This window comes from Phlebotomus papatasi, chromosome 1, assembly GCF_024763615.1.
Source record: "Phlebotomus papatasi isolate M1 chromosome 1, Ppap_2.1, whole genome shotgun sequence".
Classification (NCBI taxonomy): Eukaryota; Metazoa; Arthropoda; class Insecta; order Diptera; family Psychodidae; genus Phlebotomus; species Phlebotomus papatasi.
The window spans coordinates 39,624,194-39,644,196 of record NC_077222.1 but is presented as its reverse complement, the minus strand read 5'-3'; the positions used below and the strand labels follow the sequence as shown (position 1 = coordinate 39,644,196).

General features: G+C 31.6%; 1 long non-coding RNA gene across 1 annotated transcript; it reads right to left on the bottom strand.

The window, feature by feature from the left end:
- Positions 1-15,108: 15,108 nt before the first annotated feature.
- LOC129799699 (uncharacterized) lies at positions 15,109-15,523 on the bottom strand. The gene is made up of 3 exons (XR_008751535.1): positions 15,460-15,523; positions 15,239-15,393; positions 15,109-15,173 (listed from the first exon to the last, which is right to left on the bottom strand). It is a non-coding gene; the product is annotated as an uncharacterized LOC129799699 (long non-coding RNA).
- Positions 15,524-20,003: the final 4,480 nt, after the last annotated feature.

Sequence of the window (20,003 nt, the reverse complement as noted above, 5' to 3'; positions counted from 1 at the left end):
CCAACTATTACTCCTAAAATTAATAAGCACCAAGATTGCAAATCTTCTATTGATTTTTCTTGCGTTTTGTCAAAAATGTACAGTAAAGTGAACAAACTGGTTTCAATAAGTATCGAAAATCCAGTTAATAACCAAAATTTCTTTATAACATTTCTTTTGCAGGTAATGTAACATCTTTGGGCGTATTCTAAATCTTTCTTAAAGTAACCTTCGAGCTTTTGAAGATAATACCAGAATTGCAATTGCTGTTTTTGTGTGAATAAAGTTTCTATAATTACGACAAAATGAGTGATATGCAGGCATATGCCCTGAATATAATTTAAAATATCTTTTCCAGTTGCTGGATTGTTGTTATAATATTGAATGGTAGACAGAACTGTCACGCATATTAAACCAATTATTGAGAAAATATAAGACAAAATTTTTTCACAATGAGACATTCCAGGAGTTTGAAGACAAATACCAAAAATTCTGAATACATTGAAATACGGGTTAAAGACTTTCACGAGCTCCATTTTCTTTGAATATGCGTTCAACACTAAATTTTAATTTAACTTAAAGTCTATTTAAATGTTCTTCTTTGAGCACTTGTCAATTATCAACCCGATGATCATTATCTAAATACATCTGCTAATGAAATAAATTACGCATGGCCATTTTTCAGAAAGAGCACTAGTTCTCCCTTAATAACACTGACTGTATAGGGTGAAAGGAAGTCTATTGACACTTTAAGAACTCGTGTCAGCACCTATTGACACCCTACTCTGTTCCATTTGGGATACGAAATTTGAACATCTCTGTTTATAGTAAAAGGTATATTACAGAAGAAAACGTTATATTACTTATATTTTACTAGATACATTAAATGCATTAAATAATTTTCAACATTTTGACAAAAGTGTCAATAGGGGTTCCCTGTCGAACAGACGTTCCTCCGACCCTATATTTTTAGCAACTAATTACATATAGGGGAAGTTGAGTCAGTTTAACGAAAGGATAGTTTTTACTTTTGGAATGATTTTTTTATTCTTTTGAAGCCACTAAAGCAGTACCTATTCTCTATCTTCACAAAAATTAGGGGAATGTTGTCATGGTTTACACAGAGTGAAACTTTAAACAATGCATTTTTTTCTTTGTTTACAAAGAGCTAGTTCATCATTTCTTAGCCATAAGATAGATAATTATTAAGCTCATGAGCACAGATTAGAAATGGTAAGTCAGCTCTTTGGAAACAAAGAGAAAATTCACATCGTTTGAAGGTTCACTCTGTGCGAACCATGCCTACATTCCTCTATTAATTTTACAATGCTTATCGTTTGAGTTCTGCAATTGATTTTATAAAATTGCATCAAAATGAAACTTTAAATTTCCTTATTTTCGTCAGTTTTTGAACCATTAGTAGTTATTTATTGAATTGACATAATTCTAATAAGATCCTAGTACTTTCATGATTATAATAAGATATGTATGTAGGATTTGGGAAAGGGGGATATCGAGGGAAAACTCTCCTTTTAATTTAATAAATAGTTTAATTCAGTATACTATGTAACTTCAGTACGTCTCCTCCCTTGAACAGAACTTTATAATATTATTTGTTCTACTGATCGGGTACTACGTTCCCAGTGAAATCATTCCAAATTCCAAATTCATTCCCACATGTATAACATTGGGAAAATTCTGTGATGGTTCTGTCAATTGTGCTTTAAGTTCTGAAGGTACGATAGGGGTAGTTTTTTGCAGGCTTATGGGAAAGTTTTCTGTAGTTATAAATTAACAATTTTAAATTAAAACAACTTCAAATGTTCAATGAAAAGGTTTTGCGAATCATTTCAGTTGATAAGGTTCGAAATTTCAAAAATATATTTCCTAAAAGTGCATTTAAAATAAAATTTAAAAAGAAAAAAAAATGGTCTTATATTGTTTTATGAATGATTTCAAATTTTCAATTTCATTGTAGATTTTTCAAAATATTTTCTCCAAAATATTCTGTATTTTTGATGGTATTATAAGGATGCATTATTATAAAATATTATTAAAAAGACTGTTACACTAAAAAAAAGGGGAATGTGGGGTTTGAAAGTGGGGCACCTTTGAAATTGGGATTTTTCTCCCATGTGATTTCATTTCTCAATCTGTTTGTGCAGCTAAATTATATCACGATAACGCTCAATTTTATTTAAAAATCGGTGAAAAATCCCAATTTCAAAGGTACCCCACTTGAAAAGGTGCCCCACTTCCCCCTATAGTGATAACTCAATGTTCAGAAAAAGTTTAGCAGCACCTAAGCCCTTGTATTTACAGTTTGTATTATCAAAATTTACCAGCTATTTACGAATTATGTCAATATCTTTTGCTTTCATGTTTATAAAAATTTGTTATTGTAAGCCTAGATGGGGTTCACCTAAATAAAAGTACAAAGTTAGAGGGAAATTGGAGAACTGAAGGTGCCACCCATTTTTCACTTCATGAGAGTGAACCGTCCACGGCGACTGATGCTCACTCACTGAAGACTGAGGACATTTACTTAACAATAAAAGCTCCAAAGCAACCTTTCATCACCCATAAGGATGGTATAAGTTCGGCGTGTCAAAGGAATGAGGGATTAGGATTGGTGGGTTATGGCCGTCGACTGGGTTGACATGTGTCGAATAGGCCACATGCTATACATTATTAAAAGTCAATAATGAAATCCTTGCTCGATTATATTTTTGTGTGGTTAAAGCCTCAAAAAATCATAAAATAATAATTTAAATCAATTCTAGTATTTCAAGTTTTAAATAAATGCAAATTTTTATTTTTATAGGGGAAAGCGCGCTACCTTCGGACGACTCAAGCTTCGAACAATTAATTTTTTCAATATGATTTTAATAAGTTTGACCTGCTATAATAATTTTCTTTAATAGTTCGTCCAGATCATCAAATTTCCCGAAAAGATCCATGGGTCAAATTCGTTAAGATCATAGAAAAAAATTCATTTGTCCGAAGCTTGACTCGTCCGAAGGTAGCGTTCTTTCCTGTAAACTGATCCATTTTTACGTGTTTTGCCAGTACACCAATTAAATTGAAGGATAAGTGTTACTATTTTTTAGTAATTCTAATCCCTGTAACTCACAGTATATACTAAGTTCCAGTTTGCATTTTTTATAAATAATCGACCTCAAAATTTAATTTGCAATTTAGGGGTGAAAGTGTCCCACCCTCCCCTATTTAATAAAAAAAATACTTGTAAAAATGAAAGTAGAGGGAAGTGGGGCACCTTTGAAAGCGGGGCATCCTTGAAATTGCGATTTTTCACCTATTTTTAAAAAAAAAATTGAGTCTTATCGTGATATAATTTAGGTGCACAAACATATTGAGAAGCTAAATTACATTATGATATGGCTTAATTCCACTTAAACATAAGTGAAAAATCCCAATTTCAAAGGTACCCTACTTTCAAATGTGCCCCACTTCCCCCTAATAATTATTTTGTAATGTATATTATGAAAATAGATTTTAATAATATATACTATTACACAAGAATAATTTTCTACATATCTTTAATTAAAAATTGCTTTTTTGTAATTAAATATGCAAATATTTAAAAAAAAAAGTCTCAGAATTTCAAAAATATTTTTTCAAACATAGCTTTGAATAAGAAATATAAATAAAATAATCGATACAGTAAATTTCAAAAAAAAAAATTCAATTTGTTTTTTAAAGTTTCAGTCAAATGTTATTAATTCTTATTGAGTGTCGAAAATTGTAGAATATAAGAACTAGTGCATATTCAATGGTAAAGGGACTGAAGAAAATTACGTAAAATTTCTTTTTTAAGAGCTTTAGATAGAAGCTGACAATGGTTTTCAAAATCCAGAATGTTATTTAAAAACAAATTTTTAATCTTTTTGTTAAAAAACCAAAACTTATTTTGGTGGTGTTTGGCTATAAAGGTCTTCAAGATTATGAATAATCCATTTATGAATATAAAAAGAACCTGATAGATTTCTATAATTTCACTTGATGTTTGAACATGAACACCTATTGATTTAATTCCAATCTATATGGTAAATGCTATAAAAATCGGCGTTAGCATGAAACTTAAAATGACAAATCCGTAAGTAAAAATTTTCTCTCGATTGGTTATCCAGGGAGTTTGCAAACATACTCCAAAAAGTCTTACGAATCCTAAATGAAAGGTTAGATATTTTAGAAGCACCAACATCTTTTCAAACTGCGTAAAACAGGAAAACTTTATGAAGTAATATATTTTCAAATAAAGTTATAAAGTGAATCTTGCACTATGTTGAGTGCTCATAGAAATTACTTGAAAATGCCTTTCGGAGTAAAGATCGATAATGATGCAATTTATTTAATGGATTTCATTGTGACTTTTATTGCTTACATTGATTAATATTTTTTAATAACATCTTCACCTGAGGCACTATACGAGTAATGCAAAATTCACTGAACTCCAATAGAGTTATAGAAGTATTCACTCGTGATGATCACATAAGCCAGCAATTGTCGCAATAGCATAAAAGAAGATGGGAAATTTAATAAGCAGAATAATAGAAGTTTTTGCTAATTGTAGTATTTATTATGTATGTAATTTGTTGAAAGGCGAAATTCCTCTACATTGGTTCTTTGATAGTGTAATTGGAATTGAAATTGCAACCATTAATTAAAACTAAGCAAAAGAAACTACCTTTGGTACTTGTTCAATTGACAATCATTTCTCATTTATTAATAGACAATAATTAATTTATTTTTATGAAATCAACTGAGAATTCTCCACAAAATTATTTGCAAGCAAAGAGAAAATTTGCGTTGTTTGAAGGTTCACTCTGTGCGAACCATGCCAACATTCCCCTAATGGTTAATTAGGTGTGATTCCTTCTTATCACATCTATTTTATTAACCATCATTAATCTATGAAAATTTGAATCAGAATCACTATGTAGGTTGCAATTGTCGCAGTCAACTGAAAGTGAAAATTTTTAAAATTGGACAGCAAGCTTTTACTTAAATTAAAATTATTATTTACTTTGGCTAGAAATCCATTATTAAGTGTGAAAATTTTTCCAAAGGTTACAATGATTTTTTCATGATGAATTTGAAGAGACAGATTAACTATCTGAAATTTAGGAAAATTTTAGTTTCAGCTAAATTTATTAAAAGAGTCTATTACTACTCACACAATTATTTAGAAATTTGTTCTCGAGATGATCTTGATTTATTTTCAGTATCTCATGTAAAAGTGTTGCTGATTTAATCCCTGCTTTCTGGACATCATCGCCTAATTTTGCCAGAGTGTAAATATTCCAAATCAACAGAGTATAGCATACAGATAGTGCTGTAAGATATGTTGTCTAAATAAACTTTTTTTTGTAGCTACAAAGTATTTAACTTACGAATTATTCGTATAAAAGAATTATTCACTATAAAGTAATATACATAATAGCAGAGACTTGTTATTTGAAAAAAATTTACAAGAACGTTGATGAATTGTGACCACTGATGGCAAATATTGATATTCATCGACATTTCCCAAATAAAATTGTGACGAAATTTAATTCTGTTTAATTCATGAACGATTTGATCTGTTTGAGTCAATCTTAAATTTCTTTTTAGGCTGAGAATCGAATTATTAAACAGTTCTAAGTGAATTTTGAGAATTCCTACAACAAAAAAATGACTCAAGTAGCGAATTCTTCCAATTAGTACAGAAATAATATACATTGCCCATGCTATGGCAGCATTTTTCAGCCAATCCGCTTTTAAATCATTTGAAGAAAACATGAAATATGAAAAAACTACCTCAATTATAATTGAAGTTATTACAAAAATCCAAAAATTTTTCTCAGTTGTTCGTTTCAAAGCTTGATATTTGTTCTGAATCTCCTCGAAATTATGCGGATAGAGTTTTTCTATTTTTTTCAGACAATTCCAGAATCTTATTTGTTGATTTCGAGTGAATAATGTTTCAATGCTCGTAGCTAAATGAATAGACATAAGACCTACTCCTTGAATGAAATTAATAAATGCATTTGCCTTAGTAGGTTTAATGACGATATAAGAGATTGGAAAAAGTATTGAGACAAAAATGACACTGATTATTGCACTAGAACAAGCTAATATTTTAGTTCGACGAGACATTCCGGGAGTTTGAATACAAATTCCAAATATTCTAAAAAAAGTCAGATGGAAATTGAAAATGCGAATGAGATCCATTTCCTCTGAGGATTCCGACACAAATAAATTAGCATTTTTGTATGAGGAACAATTACATGTTCAAACTATATTGATTTTCTAATCATTGCTATATGATGTTTTTTTTTAAACAATTGTAATCGAAATAATTACTATCAAGCGAAGATGACATAATTGTTGTAATTTCAGGGGGTTTAACCAATTAAACTGTATTTCTCGAAAGAACATTAAACTATTTTTCTAATTCACTAAAGTTTTTCACAATCTCAGCTAAGTAGGATTGTATTTAATCGAGATAAAAATCTACTGGATAATTTTTTGATACTTTTATGTAAAGAATAAGAAGCAGATAAGACTAGGATTGGCAAAGCGTCCCATGCTTTGCTGAATGCTTGAACTCATGACTTAGGCGCTGTATCTCAAAAGCGGTGTCGGCCAAAATTCCGGAAGTCAAAATTCGGAAAGCCAAAATTCTGAAAAGCCAGAATTCCCGAGAGACAAAATCCCGAATGGTTTTAATTCTCGAGTGGGTTAAAATCCTGAAAAGCCAAAATTCTGAAAATCCAAAATTCACAATTAGGTTGAAATCCCGAAAGCCAAAATCCAGAATGGGACGAAGACCCGAATGGATCAAAATCGCAAAAAGCCAAAATCCTCAAAATTGTCAAAATATTGAAAAGGACAAAACTATACAGAGGATGATATGTGGAAGAATTTACCAAAATACAGAGCATTTGCTTTTGCCTCTAATAAGCGGGGGTGCAGTTCCGAGTGTAGCTATGACACTTTTAAGACTTCAGGATTTTGACTCTTTTGGGATTTTCACTTTCGGGATTTTGACTTTCGAGATTTTCGTGTTCGTGATTTTAGTTTTCGAGATTTTGGCTTTTCGGGATTTTGGCTTTCGGAATTTTGCCTATTCGGGATTTTAACTTACAGGAGTTTGGACTTCGGGATTGTAGCATTTTTGAGATTTTGGATTTGCGGGATATTGGCTTTCGGGATTTTGGTCCTCATTTTTATGGGGACCATAAAAATCACTTATGGATAAATCGTTATTCTCAGCCTTCATTTTAATTTAAGTTTTTCATTGTAAACACCAATAAAATCACCTGCGCCAATCATAATGCAATAAATAAGTTGGAAAAGTAATTTAAGCTTATAATAACTTAGGTTTTGCATCTGTTTAGACTATTTAGAGCTTGAGACTGGCTACAATACATAAGATTTGTAATTTTTTTAGGTTTTCTATTTGATAAGATCTCTTTGGATCATTCCCTATTATTCCTATAATAAAGTGTTTTCAAGATGAAAGATTGGATTAAGGAAAATTTGGATTCGTTGGAATGGTATTTGAGGCCCTGTTAAATTTGGTTTTGAACCGAATTAAATCGGTCAAGATATTAACAAATTAAGGTTTACTCAAAAGAGTCCCGGTCAAAATCCCGAAAGCCAGAATCCCGAAAGCCAAAATCCCGAACGCCAAAATCCTGAATGGGCCAAAATCCCGAAAGCCAAAATCCCGAATTTTTAAAATGTCATAGCTACTCCCACGATTGCACCTGCGCTTGCTGGAGGCAAGGGGAAATCTTCCATGTCTTGGGAAATTATTCTAAACATTTTCCTCCATATAATTTCATCCCTTTCACGATTTTGAACATTCAGGATTTTGGCTTTCGGGATTTTGGCTTTCGGGATTTTGGCCTTTTCGGGATTTTGGTGTTCGGGATTTTGGCTGCCACCGACTCAAAATAATAGTAGTGCCTTATTTAGTTACAGATAATGTGTCATTATTAATTATACTTTTGAGGTATAAATACTAAGTTTGGAAGTCGAGCATTCTGCAAAACAGCCTGTTTAATTTGCTATCAACAAATAGTCAATGAGTGGATAACAATTAAACGACATTTAGAGAAAATATCTCGTGCCAATTAACATAATTCTATACTAGTCAGATAAAAAATTAACAAATGAATGCATTAAGCTGATGAAAACAAGTTGAAATGAGAAGTATTGATAAAGTATAACACGCAATGCAAAACACTCAATATTCAACAATGGAACTAGATAAGTTACTAAAACCTCTCATGGTTTATCTTCAAATTTACGGGATAACTTTTCAAACACCGGTTATCACAAAAAAGATGAAAAGATTTGTAATTTTGAGCATAGTGTTAAATTTAATTTATTCTACTTGTGCTTTGTCTGTTTTTGTTATATATTTCACAAAATTTAGTGGAAAATTTAACATGTCTGAGAAATCCTTGCGAAATCTTATTATTTATTTTGGAGTATTCATTATCCACATTAGTGTGATCTTTGAGACGTTTTCTACAAAGCACAAACAATTTAAGTTTTGGAATACTCTTATGACCATTGACAAGACTTTTTCGAGAGACAGAAAACAGATTCAGGATGCAAATTATTGTTTAAAGAAGAAATTATCTAGGAGACTATTGATACTAACATGTTTCACAATCCTATGTAAAGTTTTATTAATTATAACAAATAGGCTTTTAAATTTGGAAGTCATGTATATGAGAGTTGATGCCATTGTTTTTGTGGTTCAAGAATGTGGAAGGCTTTATTTTTTCAAGCATTTCCTTTTCGTGGAAATCCTCAGAATGCATGTAAGACTTTATAATGAGAAAACTCGACAGATTATAACAATGGCTAAAAAACATAGCAAAAATTATCTTCTCAGTGAAATAAATTTTCTGAAAGTTAGACATGGTCTTATCTGGAAACTCAACAGGCAGCTTAATTCCATTTTCCAGTGGTCACAAACTCTCAATTTTCTTTATTACTTTTTGTTACTAACAAACACAGTATATTGGATTTATTTTGGGGTCAGTAAAGGAAAAATGCCGTACATTACTCGTATGTATTGAATAAAAACTAATTTGAAATAATAATTTAGAATTGGTATTAAATTTTTTAGGCATGTGCACTAACATTTCACTCTTTGTTGTGACTTTGGTTAATTTGGTATACTCCTGTGAAATGCTCAAAAGAGAGACAATGAAGACTCTTCCTTTGATTCATGAGATCAAGCAGGAAGTACCTAATCCGTATGACACGGATTTTCACAATACCGTTATGGCTGTCTCAATGCAAATACACCACGAAGAAATTTATATAACGTGTGGAGGATTTTTTAAAGTCGACATGACTCTTTTGACTTCGGTAAGAATTTTTTTCAAGGTGTTTTATCTTGTTTAATTTGATACTTTCTTTTAGATTATTGCAACTATATCAACATATTTAGTGATATTCATCCAATTCATGGGTTGAATTAGCGTAGTTTGTCTAATTTCAAGTAAATTTTTAATAATTCAAGATTAATCTAAAGATCAATAAAAGATCCAACTTGTGTTTCAATTTTTATAATAGCATCTACATATATATTGTTTCAAACTTTTATTTGTCAACTACATATCTGAATTGTCTGAATTGTATGGTAACAACTTTTGTTCTGGGACCAATGCTCTACCAGGGAGAAAAAGTTCTAGAGCATAAAAACTATTTCCTACAACGAAGAATGGTAAAAGTATGAGCATGAGGGCGTTCGTTCATCTTTTATACAGAGATGAGAATAGGCGTATCTTGTAGATACTGATTTGAGATTAAAAAATTTCCAAGACCCAGAACGATAAACGCTGGGAGTCCTTGTAAAAAAATCTTTATCCTTCCTATAAATCGCTTTTTTGACAGTGAATTACGCAAGAACTGCTAAAGTGATCTTGATAAAATTCGGTATAGGTTCACTGTATGACTTAAACTTTTTATTTATTCATACCACCCCTTCCCGCCACCCTCCATTCTGGTAGCCCCCATACAAAATGGGGGCACTTTACCTTATAACTCCTTTCTAAGAGGAGGTAGAAAGCTGAAATTCGACAAGGGAATAAAGCTTAGGGAAGTCTTTTCAACCAGGCATACTAACTTCCTCTTCCGTCACCCGTTCTGGTAACCCCTATAAGGTTTTATGGAGTGTTGCTTGGAACCTTTTAGATAGTTTGTCGTCTTTGTTTTGTCTAAAATCACTCTTAATACATTTTAAAATGAATCAAACTATAGACATAGCTTTGGGTAATATTTCAGATATCTTGATTCTCACAGTTCCTTGTTTTTCTGGAATTCTTCCAAAGTCTTTTTCGAACCCGGGACACTTGCATCATATATAACTTCTAGAAAAAAAAAACAAAAAAAAATCATGGAAAATTGAGGAACAAAAGAAGTGACCGAAATTGCGAGCTGGCCGATATTTGGTACAGTTACCCTAATATATTTTTTTAATTCCTTGTTATACATGTGTCATGGCTGTCCAAAAATTGGCCATACTATGCGATTGATCAACTGTACCCATTAAAATTGCTATTATATATGTCAAATACAATCAACCGACATAAAGAGAAAATATTTTAAGCTTAAGAAATTAATTTTGTAATACTAAATTTAATAAAAACTTTAATTAAAAAAAATCTCCAAACTGCATTAGGTTAATTGAAGAAAAATTCAAATAAAAAGCATTGACATTTGCGTACAATAATCCAAGAGATACTCAATATCCAACAATGGAACTAATTAAGTTACTAAAACCTCTCATGGTTTATCTTCAAATTTACGGGATTACTTTTCAAACTCCAGTTATGACAAAAAATATGAAAAGATTTGTATTTTTGATCGTAATATTAAATTTAATTTATTGTGTTTGTGTTCCGTTTACCTTTGTTATGTATTTCACAAAACTTAGTGGAAAATTCACTATATTTGAAAGATCCTCGCGCAATCTTCTTATATATTTTGGAGTATTTCTTATTCAAATTAGTGTGATCTTTGAGACATTTTTCACAAAGCACAAACAGTTTAAGTTTTGGAATATTCTTATGACCATTGAGAAAACTTTTTCAAGAGACAGAAAACAGATTCAGGCAGCAAACGCCTGTCTAAAGAAGAAATTGTTGAAAAGAATAGTGTTTCTGACGTATTTAACAATTCTAAATAAAGTCGTGTTAATTCTAATGAACAGGTTTTTAAAATTGGAAATCATGTGGATAATACTTGAAATCATCTTATTTTTCGCTCAAGAATGTGGAAGACTTTATTTTTTCAAGCATTTTATTTTCGTGGAAATCCTCAGAATGCATGTAAGACTTTATAATGAGAAAACTCGAGAGATTATAACAATGGCTAAAAAATATAGCAAAAATTATCTTCTCAGTGAAATAAATTTTCTGAAAGTTAGACATGGTCTTATTTGGAAACTCAATAGGCAGCTTAATTCCATTTTCCAGTGGTCACAAACTCTTAATTTTCTTTATTACTTTTTGTTACTAACAAACATAGCATATTGGATTTATATTTGGGTCAGTAAAGGAAAATTGGAGTATATTAACCGTAAGTTTTGAATTCCATCTAATTTTGAGTAAAATTTGAATTACGAGAATGCTTTTTGCACATATAGTGGCTTCGAATACTTCATATTTTTCCCTTATTCTCCTAATAAATCTTAATTAATGTTCTTCAGGAAATGTGTGACTTAGGGGAGACTGGGGCACATGTAACCATATTCAATAGATGCGAATTTGAGGTGATTTTCCAAGGACACCGTGACTTTTTGGAAAATCTTTCTTAGCTCATGTTTTACCCTTGGGCATAGGCAATTCGTCGAGGGTAATGCGGACGCTGGAAAACAATTGAGTTTTCCATAAAAATAAAATTTGTGTCACTGTGCATTTTTCTCTTTTCACAAAATACCTGGGGTAGAAGTAAACACTTTCTGGGGAGGATGTAAACACCTTTTTTTCCCACTCTTGAAATTAACTTTGCACCACTTTCAATTATTTTAATTACTTAAGTGATATATAAAGACTGTTTATTTTTCAAAAAATCACTACAATTTTTACAAGGAATATTAAAATAGCAAAAAAACTAAAAGCATGCAAATCAAAGACATTTTTCAATGGATTTTCCCCATATTTTGACAATATGTGACTTCTTATTAAACACAGCGCCACCAATTTTTTCTTAGTCAATGAATTAGACATTTCGCATGAAGGTCAATTTCCCGCTCTTTGTGAAATTGAAATTGCCTGTTTACATCTACCCCAAATGCTGTTTTCTGACCAATTATTAATTTTTTCAAAAAAATGAGGATCTCAATTTCTCTAGTAAATGCATTAATATAATCCTAAAATATGTAGGAAAGAACTGATATTGCTGCATTTCGATTATTAAACACAGTTTTTAATTTCCAGGTGGAAATCCAAATGACCAAAATAATCGAAATATCAACATTTTCGGGAAAAATGATTTTTATTTTTAAAGTATTAGGATTTTATTGACCAATTCATCTGTGGACATACATCCCCATGGTATCTATGAATGCTTATTGGTTTTATCCTCTGGAGTCTTAAAATTATTGGAAAAAATCATAGTGTTTACAACTACCCCTGTTTACTACTACCCCAGTTCCCCCTAAATCTAGCTTATTAAAATATCAGACGCATTCTTTCCGTACAGAAGTAGATCTTGAAAAATTCGAAAATCTATTTGAAGATCCAAAAAAGAGACTTTCTAACTTCTTGATAATTCCGCAAGGTGGCTGAGGTACATCCTGTTCGAATTTCGAAGTGCTCAAGTGTCAAAATGTGACGGTCTTCACATTGTTGTGAGGAAAAAAACAGAACAACGACGTTTACTTTTCTTGCCCCAGTATTTAATCACTACATAATCACTGAGTAACTCTTTTGCCAGCTCTTTAGTGTGATATTTGATAAATTTTCCCCACCTTGTTCGAAAATTTAGTATGAAAATTCGAAATTGAATTTGAATTCTTCGAACTTCAACGACTTTTTGTGCAAATAGAGTTCCATTTACCTTTCATCCAAGACACTATTGAAGAATCAAAATCTACTTGTGATCGGGCTCATTAAAGGATTTGCAAAAAAATTGAAATCTTCGAAGCCAGAGTGTGCGGAAAGCCTGAAAGCCTTCACCTACTTTTTTTTTTAGGAATGATCACTATTATTTTGCTCTGTTTTGTGACTTTGGTTAATTTCGTGTATTCTTGTGAGATGCTCAAAAACGAATCAATGAAGACACCTCCTCTAATTCATGAGATCAATCAAGAAATTCCTAATCATTATGATTCAGATGTACACGATATTGTAATGACTGTCTCAATGCAAATCCAACATGAAAAAATTTATATAACATGTGGAGGATTTTTTAAAGTCAATATGGCTCTTTTGACTTCGGTAAGGATTTTTTTCAAAGTGTTTATTTTATTTGATTTGGTACTTTCTTTTAGATAGCCGCAACTATATCAACATATTTAGTGATATTCATCCAATTTATAGGTTGACGAAATTGGATCAGCGTGGTGTGTTTTATTGTTTAGCGTGGTATGTTTTAGTCTGCATAACCTACGTAACCCCTTACTCTTAACTGTACTCAAACTTATTTCAATTAGAAAAGTATTAAATGTATTTTTAAATTGTATTTTCATAAACATACCTTTTTTTGATTTTTTCTCTTAAATATGTTGTGAAATTCTTTTTTAATAAAAAAAATTGTCTACAAATATTTTTTTTATTTTAAATCTTTGTTATTTTAGAAAGGTTTCTTAGAACCATAATTACATATTAAGACGTCAAGAATTTAGTCTAAAATTAATATTCAAATTTAATTATTTTTTGGTCAGCCCTGGACTCTATTCTAAATTTTTCGGTTAGAGACTGGCGTAAGGAAACCCCGTCATTGCAATCTGAACTATAATTGCTCAGATTTTGGTGGATGGGGATTTATAGCGATGGTTAGGTTGTCACAAAAGGGTCGAGTGCGGAAGAGCGAGCACTTGCCAACAGACAGCCTCAAACCCATTCAGGTATGACTAGTAACCTGGCGTCAGGTGGCAACCAGTCGTAAAATTCAAAACCAAAACTTTTTACCCTTATACATTATAGACGACCCAGGTTCGCACTACCTGGCGACGATCAACAAGGGGTACCAACCCCACCTAACCTAGTGGGAAAATTGCAAGGTGTTTGTGTGTTTGTAAACAAAAATGTACAACGTAGCCTATAATGCCCAGTAGGGGAAACTGGGGCACCACCAAACACGGGGTACCACCAAACACTAATTTTTATTTCTAAACTACTTGGACTATCTCGACCATTCCTTCAGTGGACAAGCATCCCACTATAAATATATTTTTATAGGCACTATTATTAGGATTATATAGGAATTTATAGGCACTATAAATTCCTATCGGTCTTATCCTCTGATATCCAATATCCGATTAAAAAATCGCAGTGTTTGGTGGAAGTCCGTGTTTGATGGTGCCCCAGTTTTCCCTAAGTATTATAAATAAAATATATATATTTTTTCGAAACCTAATTTTATTATTATTTTTTTTTGTTTCCCCCCTTACCTGTCCCCCCTTACCAAGGTCTTAGGCCTTTAGGCCTATTTTGACCAGTATCCTGTGTAGAAAATCCTTTAAAAACCAAAAACGTCCACAAAAATATATACCAAAATCATCAATCTATAAAATTAAAATATCTCCCAAATACTGAGGAAAAACAATAAATATTTAAGACGGGAACCTTACCTAATTTTATATTTTTTTGATTAAAAATTTGATATTTATTTTTCTTAATAAAATTTTCATTGACATTGTAAAGTAACACTTTAATATGATAATTTCATGAAGTATACAAGAACATTTTCCATTTTATAAGAATGTTATTTGCATATTTCAATTCTCTGCCTAGGTGGGCTTCAATAACTGTATGAATATAACAAGATACGTTGTGATAGTTGCAACCATCTGCAAAAAGATTGAATTATGATCGAATGTACAAGTTTTTTTTTAATCTACTTACCATGGTCATAAAAGTGGCGTTGAGTGTGAAAAGTCTTCCAAATCCAATAGAAATTTTTTCATGGTGAATTTGAAGAGATATGTTGACTAACTAAAATCACCGTAATAATGTAATTTTACTAGTAAGTTCATTATAATTTTTGAAATATAACTTACGCAATTTCTTATTAAATCATTTTTATTCTCATTACTTGTCTGAAGGATATCATGTACCAAATGCGCAGACTTTTGACTTTCAAATTGAAGATTTTCACAGGTTCTTAGGAGCACAAAAATATGAATAGCTACCGCAATAGCAAGCAGCATAGTTGCTAAAGTAAGAGTAATTTTAAATTTGTTTTATAAATTTAAATTTGTAATCAAAATATTTTTCTTACGAAAAGCATAAGCGAATGATCCATTAGCAAACATATGGTACACATAGAAGCTAACGCATGTAATTTGAAAAAAGTTTACAAAAATATTTACAAATTGTGAACATATATAACATGAATTGACGCTTTTACATAACTCCCAAACAAAAGTATGTCTGAACTTGATAAAATTTAGTTCTTCGATCATTGTGGTAGTATCAAGTTTTAGCTGAGATTTTTTAAATTTTCTATTCAATCTAATTAATGAACTATTGAATATTTCAATGTGCATTTTGAGAATTTCTATAGCCAATATATGAGACATGTGACGAGCTCTACCAGCCATGACCGAGTAAATGTTTAAGAACCACGGCATTATTGTGTATACCACGGCTTTTGTCTGATCTTTATATACGATGTAATTTACTACGAGATATCCTTCGAGAATTATTGAAAGTGCTATGAGAATGAGTATTTTTTGAAATACAGGTCTTTTAAATTGACCGTATGCATTTGTAACGTCTTCAATATTATTTAGATAGAGCCCTTCAATTTTCTTTACGTAATACCAAAATCTCAATTGACTGTTTCGTGTAAAAAGAGTCTCAATTGTAAGGACCAAATGAGTAAAATAAATGCACACACACTGAATATAATCCACAATTTCGGTAGTTTTGGTTGGTTTAGTTTGAAAATAGAGAATTGGTGCTAGAGGAATAACGTAGATAACAGATAAAATTGAAGCACTATAACTGAAGATTTTAGTGTAATAAGACATTCCAGGAGTTTGGACACAGATCCCAAAGAACCTGAATAAGTTAAGGTATGAATTTACGATAGTCACGAGTTCCATTATCACCAAGACCTGCAATACGTTTGAAATTCTCGCATTTTGAGCAACAATTTTTATTTCTCTTCCATCTATTGATTTTTAATTTGCATTTTAGATAAGTTTGTTGTTTTAAATGTAAACTATTACATTGGCATTAATTCCTATGTGGCTTTCTATTTAATTGTGAAATCGAGAAAAAAAGCATTTAAGCTATGGACTCAAAAATTGAATGAAGATCACAAGATAAGTGGCGATGGCTGCAATCATCTGAAAAAAAAGATATCAATATAATTATAAATTTTGGCTTTATATAATATAACTCTGCTTTGATGAATCTTTTAAAGAGCATTCCCTGAGAAAGGCCCACTAAAAAGATTTTAGATCGCGCATTATTAAAAATTAAAGTTAAAATTATTTAACTTTTAATTAATAATCTGATCATACAGCCTTGACCTACAATTGTGTACCTAAGAATGAGGGGTATGCGAATGTACCTCAGAAGTATGTTAAAAAGTATGCTACGAAAAAATGTTTAAAACGGAACGGGGAAGATACGTCATGATCATGACTACAGAGTAGAAACGGTAGAAACACAAATCACACATTTAACTTATTTAGCCAATGTACTAAAATGATTGGAGATTAAATATCTACATTTTAAAATTTGCATTTAAGAATTGAAAATAAAATTAGATGGCAAACAATTCCAACTTTGAGGAATGCCATTGTCTTTAGATCCAAAGACAATGGGAATGCTCAAACTCACGAGATAGAGCTTTCAGTGAATTATTTTTTCGCATGGCAATTAAATTGATTCTTAAATGGTCATTCTGGAATATTCTGGCATGAGAAACATAAGGACAAAAAAATCTAAATAGGAGAAAGATACTCGTAAGTCATTTAGAGATATTAATTTAACTGATTCATTTCTGATTTTAAGACCTTCCCAAAAACACCAAATTCAATCAAATCGGTTAAAAATAGTCACTTTGGAGTAGGTATACTTTGAGCTTCAAAAATAAATATTAAAACGAACCTGAACTATCTCCAAAAAGGGCATTAAGTGGGTCAATTGGTAGAGCACTCGCTCTATGATTCAAGTGTCCCGTGTTAGAATCCCCTTTAGGTCATAAGGAATTTTTTTGGCGTTAAAGGTGTTCGGATTGCATCCAGTGAGCTTCACTGCACTTGATTCCACGGGACTGACAATCTCATCCCGTATAAGAAAAAAAAATTCATGTCTAGAAATTCCCTTTCGGGAAGGCCTTGTTCCTTCATGAAATGTTGTGCCAGCATTATTATTTATTATTATTATTGCTATCTCCAAAACATATACAAAAATAAAAGATATCGTAGGAGTCGTTTTCAAAATTAATCAAAAACATGGTTTCGGAGGGGTTGGAGGGAAGCGGGGGAAAATAAAGGTCTTAATATTGATGCTTGGGTGGACTTAGGGTGGGGGGTCCCCCGAAGATCGGAATTTCTTATCTCTTATACGGGATTCAGACCTAAAGCTTAGTCATCTAGCTTAACTCCTCTAATTCCTCATCAGTAGCCGAATTTTACAATATCAAATATGAGAATGAGATTTTCAAATATGAGAATCCTATTCTCAAACTCACACTACTCACATTGATTTGAGAACGTTTTGTCGAAAAATCGCATGCAACTCGCACAATTAATTGCTAATTCATATTGCAATATTCATTCATAAAAAATAATAAATAGTATAATTTTAGATGTTTTTGAACATGTTTGTTTTTAGTAAATGTGAAAGATAAAAATGTTGAGTTTACTCAATTATCAAACTCAAACTTTTTTGCCCAAACTCACACAATTTTACTCACATTGGAGACGCTCAGAGCAAGAGTGGTCTCTATTGTGTGCATTTCCCTATTAAAATGGTCCACTTTTGCCCTGAGCATCTCATTGTGCAAGTTGCATGCGATTTTTCGACAAAACGTTCTCAAATCAATGTGAGTAGTGTGAGTTTGAGTATAGGATTCTCACATTTGAATATCTCATTCTCATATTTGATATTGTAAAATTCGGCTACAGGCATGATATTTTAGGGAATCGTTGTTTAGGATTGGATATTAGAGGTAAATGATCCGTTAGATTTCGAAAAATCAATAAAATTGCTTGTTATTTAGATTTGTGAGACCTTCGGGAACTGGGCTAAACCTCAAGTCTGTAGCCGCCATTACCGTTTAGCTTCTAGTTGGGTTACAAGTTTACGGGCAGAAAAAAAAATAAAAACATAGGTCATTTACACACAGAAAAAATGGAAAATTCTTAAACAGAAACATCCAGGAATTTAATTTCAAATCCCATCCAATGAATGCCAATACCTTAATTCTAAATCCTTGATCATTTAGTTTTAGTTGCAATTTGCAAATCTGTAGTCATTTTTCATTTCCCAGCTAATGTTGAACTTAAGTTCCCGATCTCTTAACTTGAAAGATCTAGGGATTCTAGCCCATTTCTTTCGCGCAGAGCTTCTAAACTTAAAAGCCTTGGGGATTCACGTCCATTTTAAGTTTCCAGGATCTTATATATTCTTAAATTTAAAGTCAAAATTTTTCTGTGTGTACAGATATTTACTGATTTGGACCGATGTGGCCGGATTGAAAATTTCAAAACCTTTAAAAAAATCAAAATTTTATCAAATCGCTTACATAATAGACCTTCTAAAGTAGTTCAACTTTGCCCTTCAAAAATTCAAGGTCGTTGTTTTTTTTTGGGTATAGTTACGGTTGGACGAAATGTTGGCCTGGACCACCTCCAAAATATATCCAAAAATAAAAGAAATTGTAGGAGCCGTTTTCTAAATAAATAAAAGAAAAAAACATGGTTTGGGTAGGGATTGGGGGGAGGGTGGTGAAAAAAGAAAAAAAAACGTCTGAAGATACTGTTTCTTTTTATTGGGGTGTCACCGAAGACCGGAAGTTGATATCTGTTACTGTTTAAGCTTCAGAACGGTGACAACTTAAAAAGAAACGGATTAAACAACTGCTCGTTCTTTGAGTTTGAGCGGGAAAAGAAGAAAGCTCTTTAAATAAACTTTGAAATGGGACATGACCTAATATTGTTTTTGGGTAGGCCTTACTCGGAACGTTAAATAATTCCTTCTAAAAAAATATATATACGATAGGGGAATGTAGGCATGGTTCGGACAGAGTGATCCTTAAAACGATGAGAATTTTCTCTTTGTTTGCAAAGAGCTGACCTACCATTTCTCATCCCGTTTCATGAGCTTAATAATTATCTATCTTATGGATAAGAAATGACGAACTAGCTCTTTGCAAACAAAGAGAAAATTTGCGCTGTTTGAAGGTTCACTCTATGCGAACCCTGCCAACATTCCATTTTTAAATATTGTTTTAAATATTTTAAAACATTCCATATTCCATTTTTAAATAATTTTTGAATAATGTTTTTCTGTATGAATCTGAGAGTATAATTTTTACCGTTGTAAAGAACGCAATATTCAAAGTAAACAGCCTTCCGAAAGCGATGGAAATTTTTTCATGGTGCAGTTGAAGTGATAAATCAATAATCTGAAATTTAAATTTAATAATTTAGAATTTTCTTAAAATGTGTTAATTTACTTTTTCAATCTTACGCAATTTTTGGTAAAATGGTCATTCGTGTTCATATGTAGAATATTTTGCACGTTATTTTGAGATTTCGTTGCAATAGTTTGAAGTTCATCACAAGCCAGCATTAGTATAAA